The sequence below is a fragment of the Tamandua tetradactyla genome, assembly GCF_023851605.1.
Source record: "Tamandua tetradactyla isolate mTamTet1 chromosome 22 unlocalized genomic scaffold, mTamTet1.pri SUPER_22_unloc_2, whole genome shotgun sequence".
Lineage (NCBI taxonomy): Eukaryota > Metazoa > Chordata > Mammalia > Pilosa > Myrmecophagidae > Tamandua > Tamandua tetradactyla.
The window spans coordinates 916882-924693 of NW_027518252.1; the positions used below are offsets into that span (position 1 = coordinate 916882).

Consider the following 7812-nt stretch of genomic DNA (forward strand, 5'->3'; position numbering starts at 1 on the left):
GCTGTTTACAAGAGAAACACTTTATATTCAAGGACACAATTAGGTTGAAAGCAGAGGGTGGAAAGATATATACCATCCAAAGTGTAACATAAAAGAGAGCAGGGATGGCCTTACTAATGTTATACATTAAGCTAAAAATATTAGAAAGGACAAAGGTCATTATATACTGATAAAATGGTCAATTCTATAAGAAGACATAATTTTAAATGTGTACACTATATATGGGCAAAGTCTTCAAATATATGAAGCAAATACTGAAAGATTTGAAGAGAGAAATAGTTGGTTCTGTACTAATATTAGGACACTTAAATACAGAATTTTCAATAATGGATGGAACAGCTAGGAAAAATATCAATAAGGAAGTAGAAGACTTGAACAACACTGTTAGCCAACTATATCTAGCAGATATACATATAATAGTTTATCCAAAAGCAATTGAACACACATTCTTCTCTAGTGCAGACAGATCACTCTCCAGCATACATCATATGTTATATCACAACAAATTTAAAAATATTGAAATCAAGAAATGCATGTTCTCTAGTTACAATGGAAAGGATTTAGACATCAATAACAGAGTGATAATGGGAAAAACTAAAAATATGTGGACAATAAACAATGAACTCATAAGCAACAACTAGGTCAAAAGAACAATTATAAGGGGAGTTAGGAAATATCTTGGAGCAAAGGAAAATATAATAAAAAAACTTGTGAAATGCAGAAAAGAAGTATATAGCTAAAATGGTATCATTAATAAAGAATAAAGATATCAAATCTATACCTAAACCTCATATCTGAAGAATGTAAAAAAAGAAATAACCAAACCTGAAGTGAGTAGAAGGAAGGAAATAAAAATGATAAAAGTACAGATAAATAAAAGAGAAAATCAACCAAATCATAAGTTGTTTATTTGTAAAGATCATTAATATCAGCAAAAGTTTATCTAAAATGACAATAAAAAAAGAAAGAGGAGCAAAAACTAAAATTAAAAAAAAATGGTGCATGTTACTAATGACCTTACAGAAATAAGAAACATATGTTATAAGGGGACACTATGGACACCTGTATGTCAAGAAATTAGATAACTTAAATGAAATGAATGTACTCCTAGAAAATAAAAATTACATACAGTGATTCAAGAGAAACAGAAGATTGCAACAGAATAATAAAAAGTAAAGAGATTGAATCAGTAATAAAAGAAAAGCACAGAACTAGATGACTTCATTGGTGAATTTTACTAAACCTGTCAAAAAATTTACTCAAATCTTCAAGTGCTTCCAAAAATTGAAGAGGAGTGTGTTGGTTTGAAGCTATTACATACCCCAGAAAAGACCATGGTCTTTAAATCCAGGTAGGACCTTTTTAATTAGGTTGTTTCAATTGATATGTGATTCAACCAGTTAAAGGTGGGCTTTAATCCTTTTTACTGGAAACCTTTATGACAGTTACAATGACAGAGAATGCAGAGACCCAAGAGGCAAATACTGAGAGAGAGCTTACAGAGAAATGCAGTGGAGATGCTAAGAGAGGAGCCACAGATAAGAGAGAAACCTACTGGAATCAGAAGCTGAAAGCAACAAAATACAGGAGTGAAGGATGAGCAGATGCTGGCCATGTCCTTTCCCATGTGACAGAGGTTTCCAGATGTTGGCAGCCTCCCATCAGAGTCCAGTTATCATCTTGTTCATACCTTAACTGTGACATTTTCATGACCTAAGAACTGTAAAAAGTTAATAAATCCCCATTGTAAAAGTCAACCCATTTCTCATATATTGCATTCCAGCAGCTTTAGCAAACTAAAATGAGTAAATACTCCCCAATGCATTCTGTAAGACTAATATCATCCTAATATCAGATGCAAAAAGACAGCCTATGGAAAAATTACTAGCCAGTACCTCTTATGAATATGGATATAAAATAAATGGCAGTAGCACAAGAACAGACACACAGACACATGCATATTATTGTTTTATGGGGAACAATTTAGACCTTGACCTCAATAAATTGTGGGTATATATTTTAAATGATCTAGTTGCTTACTGAGGAAGTAACTCATGCCTTAGAAATTTCTCAAGGTTGGAAGTGGCAACTGGTTGATGTTTTATAAAATACCAAATGAAAATATAATGGTTGAAGTGTCTATATAATGAATAAAAGATGGGGGAAGCAGCAGAGAGACTGAACAATCGAGGAAGGAAGAGGCTATGCTAGGGCACATAGGGAAAATAAAATTTAGAAAAGGTCCTTAGTATAACAGGTAATCCACAGATATGTTCAGAGACAAGGGCATGCTAAGAAAAGTCCTAAGAAGACCCTAAGCTTTTATGTCTTCCTGATGTTTAGTCTCTGTACAATCAGTAGAGGATGTACAAGCTGAGTCTGTAAAAAGCCCGGCTAAGTACAAGAAGTTCCCAAAGCAAAGGAAGGAATGGAGCAGTACTGATTTTTGCTGCAAAATTTTAATCAAATTGCTGTCAAACCACAAAACTAAAGGAAGAGACACTTGGGTAACCAAATACAAAAATGAATATAGACTTTACAAAAAATAACATCATTTGGCCCTGAGTCAAGGCCAACAGTTTGATGGAACTGTTGGTTTCAAGCAGGAGCCTGAAGAAATGTCTTCCTATGGTCTGCTGGCAATTGTAGAACTTTGGGAATGTTATGGTCAATTCAGTAGAAAGAAGCATCTGAATCATTGCTGATAAATGTGACCTAATATTTATTTGTAGCTTTATAAAAGCTGGGAATCCAAAATATAGGGGTCCTTGACTTGTTCATTGGAATTATAATGCACTTAAACCTAACTATGACCAATAACCACTATGGAAAGATTTTTCATCCAAAACAGAATAGCTCTGAATTGTGACCTTCCTTTGAGTTTTGCACCTTATTGTAGGATCAGGCCTTAGCTATTTTTATTTTTAATTTTTGTTTTATTGATAAATATTCACATATCATGCTATAAAAAATAACCAAAAATAAACAAATACACTGACAATAAACAAGAACAACAAACACTGAAGAGAAAAGATAATCTAATATCACAGTCAGTACATTATATTCTTCAAAATGTGAAGCTTTCAATAAAAAATTATAGGCAGGAAATATTTTTGAAAGTGTCCAATTTGGGGGAAGACAAGAAACATATAGCAACAATTCCTGTGATAGCCCACTTATTGATAAATCTAGCAAAAGGCTTTCAACAATTGTTTTATATATTTTCACAGAGGATATTGAAACCATGGACAAAGGACTAAGGAAAACTAGATAATGATATCCTGAAAATAGGGAATAATAAATATATAGAAACTATAAAGGAATTTAATAGAAATTCTAGAATGAAAATATAATACTGTCTTAAAAAATTAACTAGAGGAATTTGAAAGAAAATTTCAGCAGGCAAATGAAAGAATTGATGAACTTAAACATTGGTCAATTGAGATTATCTCATCTGAGGAGAAGAGAAAAAGAAATATAGAAAAGTCAACGGAAGCTAAGAGACCATGTAATACTTTCAAGTGTCCCAACACACATGCATAATGTGTGTCACAGGCTAGAGAGAGAGAAGGGGACAAAAATTATACTCGAAGAAATAGTGTTGAAAAATTTCCCAATCAGAGAAATTATTTCCATGGAAATTTGAAGGTAAATTGCTTCAATATGATAAAGAGGATTTATGAAGAACTCAGAATTAACAGCATGATTAATAGTGAAAGACTGAATGGTATACAGATAAAATCAAGAAAAATTATTCATGATTTTCACAACTGTTATTCAGCATTTTACTGGGAGTACTCACCAGTGACATTAGACAAGAAAATGGAAAAAAAATCATCTACCTATGAAAGGAAGAAATAAAAGTTTGTCTGAGCATAGATGACATGATCTCATATATAGAAAATCCTACAGTATCAACACAGGCAACTAACAAACAAATAAATACCTACATGTATCTATAATTGTAAGAGATAATAAGTAACTTAAGCAATGTTACAGGATAGAAGATCAACATACAAATACCAGCTTTATTTTTATACACAAGCAATGAACAACTGAAAATGAAATTAAGAAAATGATTTCATTTGCAATAACATCAAAAAATAACATTCTTAGGAATAGATTTAAACAAAGAAGCACACAGCTTTTACACTGAGAACTATGAATAAGTGTTTACAAAAGTTAAAAAAGACATATAGGTAATAGCATGTCCTGTGATAATGGACTGTAGACAATATTATTAAAGTGTCAATATCCAGCACAATGTTCTAAATGCAATGTAATCCATGTCAAAATCCCAACTGTCATGTTTAGAAATAATGGAAAGGCTGAACCTAAATTCACAAGGAATTGCACATACTCTTGAACAGCCACAATAGTATTGAAAAAGAAGACAAAGTTGGAGGCCACAAAACTCCTGATAGCAAAACTTAATGAAATAAACTGCAAAATTGAGATTCCAGAAATAAATCCATCAATTTACAGTCAAGTGAATTGAACTGAGTGCCAATGTTGTTCAATGGTTAATAAATAGTATGTTTAACAAATCTTTCTGGCAAACCATATATTCAGAACCCTGCCTAGCACCATATACAAAAGTTAACTCAAAATTAATTAAAGGCATAAGGTGAAAGTTAAAACCATGAAATACCTTTAAGAAAACAAGGAGGAAATCTTCAGGACATTGCATTTTGGAATGGATTGTAATATATGGTACCCAAATCTCAAGCACAAAAATTAAAAGTAGCAAAGAAAAAATAATTCCAATGCTACAGAAACTATTTCAGAAAATAGAGAAGAGGTACTTGACAATATTGTGTAAAGTCAGCATTGCCTAAATACCAAATCACATTTTTAAAAGACAAATATACCTTATGAATTGATTTCCTATCCAGGTAACAGGAAGGTCATAGATGCAGGTGGAAATCATCTTTTGAAACAATATGATTACTCAACAATCATGGGGCAAAATTTAGAAATTATGGTAAACTCAAGCCCTTATAAAACTGGCCATCCCTATCTGCCCCAGGGCATGAATCTCTTTAGAGCATACCCATACTAATCCCCTTAGTGTGTACTCTCCCTCTTCAATAGAATTTTGCTGTTTGCCTTCACTGTACTTCTTGACCTTGAATTCTTTCTCACTTCAAGACTCTGAGCCTGAGGTAGTGCACTACTCAGGTACTGATGGAGTTCTGGTACAATGAGACAAAGGATAACAATTTGGGAAATACAATATAAAGCACAGGACTGTGAGAAAAGCTTCATTAAGGGGGCTAAAATGGAGCACTGGGATGTCTTTTTTTACAGCAAGTTAGAAAGGCCATGCACATTAGCACAGGGAAAGACTCATGCATAAGAAGACTTTAGAGGAAACCATGCCTTCACCTCAGGCTATGCAATGCTGCTAAGAGCTGAAGGTGAGTGCCTATCTGCAAAGAGACAATCTGCAGACACTGGGAAAAGAATTCTTTTTTTTTTGGTTTTTTCTTTATTACCTCCTGACATTCAGGAAATCACTCATAACATTAGCATATAAAAATTAAAGGACTAGAGACTATACACATTAAAGGAGTACAGCATTTGCATTGTGTAAACTGCAGTAGATAAACAGAATACCATAGCCATTAACATTTAAAAAGGAAAATATTGGCAAACCCTGCAGAAAATGAAGTATCTGATTCCCATTGACAGCAAATTAAAATATTAAGAAGTCCATAATTCAACCAAAAATCATAAGTAATGCAAAAACACACAAGAAAAGATAAGTTATTGAAAGGAACATAATAAAACAAAATAAAAACATAAATGAAGAACTCAAGACATGAAAAATACTAGCAACAAAGTTTTTAAAAACTGCATTAAATATTCATAAAGATCTAAAGATAATCACAGGCAAAATACTAAAAGAAATAAGGAAAACAATATATAAAGAAAATAAGAATACAACTAAAATGAAATTATGGAAAAGAACTAAACAGAAATAAAAAACCTAAAAGTAAAGTGACTGAAATTAAAATTTAAATATTTATAGAGGGGTTCAAAGTAGATTTGTGTTGGAAGAAAAAAATTAGTGAAATTAAAGATAGGACAATTAGAAATATCCAATCAGAAGAGCATAAGGAATGAATGGAGAAAATTGAACAAGCCAAAGGGATCTGTGGGAGAAATGATGTGTGCCAATATTTGCAACCTTGGAGGAAGAAGAAGGAGAGAATGTAGGACATTTGAAAATATAGTGGCTGAAAACTTCCCAAATTTGACAAAAAGACATGAAGATATACATTCAAGAATCTCAATGAACTACAAATAGGACAAATTCAGAGACTCATAAAGACACAAAATAATAAAACTGTTGAGCACCAATAACAATAATTGAAAAACTTGTGAATGAAGCCAAAGAGAAGCAACATATCATGAACCAAGAATCCTCAAGAAGATGAAGGGCCAATTTCTCATCAGAAACCATGGAAACTAGAAAACATGGATGACACATTTAAAGTACTGAAAGAAAATAAATGCCAACCAAAAACTTAATGTCAGTATACTAAACTTTTAAAAAGTGAGAGATTAAGACTTTCCACAAAAACAAAAGCTGAGGGAGTTCATCACCACTGGATATGCCCTAAAGGAAATGCTAAAGGGTGATCCTCAGATTTAAAATAAACGAAATCAGATCAGAGACTGAACTGTAAAGATTAAAAAAAAATCTTAGGTAAAATCACTGCATGTGTTAGTAAAAATACCATGTTATAGTATTATGTCTTGTAAAACCACTTTTTGTTTCTCACATAATCAAAAATACAATGCATAAAAAAGTAATTAAAATACATGATTTGGGACAGTGAAAAATTGTAGTGGGTTAAAAAAGCAACTAAAGGATAGAGATAGAGAAGTATAAAAATAGATTGAATATGCTATTTCAATTATGTAGAGAATGAATCAAAAAGAATGCTATAGATTTAGAATGCTAAAATAGATCACAAAATTAAATGAGAAAATTTTTCTAAGTGTTTCACTCAGAAAAGAATCAATTAAAGATAAAAATAAGGAGAAATGGAATAAAGGACAAAAACATTATAAAACTTACAGAAACCAGCTGTAAAATGTTAGATTTAAGTTCTGCCTTATCATTAATTGCTTTAAGTACAATTTCACTGAACTTTACAATCAAAAGAAGAGATTGGAAGACTGAGGAAGAAAACATGATCCACCTATATATGGCTTGTAAAAGGCTCACACTAAATACAAATACACAAATTAGTTTAAAGTAGAGGATGGAAAAACACTTTGTGCAAATTGCAAGCAACAGGAACTTGAGGTTGATACACCAATATCAGATAAAATAAATTTTTGACAAAAATTGCACCAAGGATGAACAGAATACTGTATATTGAGCAAAGTATTGACTTTTCAAAGTGATTTAAGAATCATAAACGTATTTGCAATAAACAACAGAACACCCAAATTTGTGAAGGGTACCTTCACAAAATTCTAGGGAGAAACGGATTGTTTTCCATTAATAGCTGCAAGTTTTAATGCATCACATTCAAGAAAATCCTAGGACCAGATGACTTCCCTGATGAATTGTATCAAATACTTTGTGAAGAATTAACACAAATACTGCTTAAAATCTTCCAAAATATTGAAGTAAAGGGAATATTTCCTAACTTCTTCTATGAGACCAACATCACCCTAATAACAAAGCTAAATAAACATACCATGAGATAAGAGTATTTAGGAAAAACAGCTTATGAATGTAGATAAAAATAGTCAAAAAATAATAACAAGCCAATTCCAACATCAGGTTAA

General features: G+C 31.9%; 1 non-coding gene across 1 annotated transcript; it reads left to right on the forward strand.

The window, feature by feature from the left end:
• The first annotated feature begins 2555 nt into the window (after window positions 1-2555).
• LOC143672959 (small nucleolar RNA SNORA2/SNORA34 family) lies at window positions 2556-2692 on the forward strand. The gene has a single exon (XR_013170118.1). It is a non-coding gene; the product is annotated as a small nucleolar RNA SNORA2/SNORA34 family (small nucleolar RNA).
• Window positions 2693-7812: the final 5120 nt, after the last annotated feature.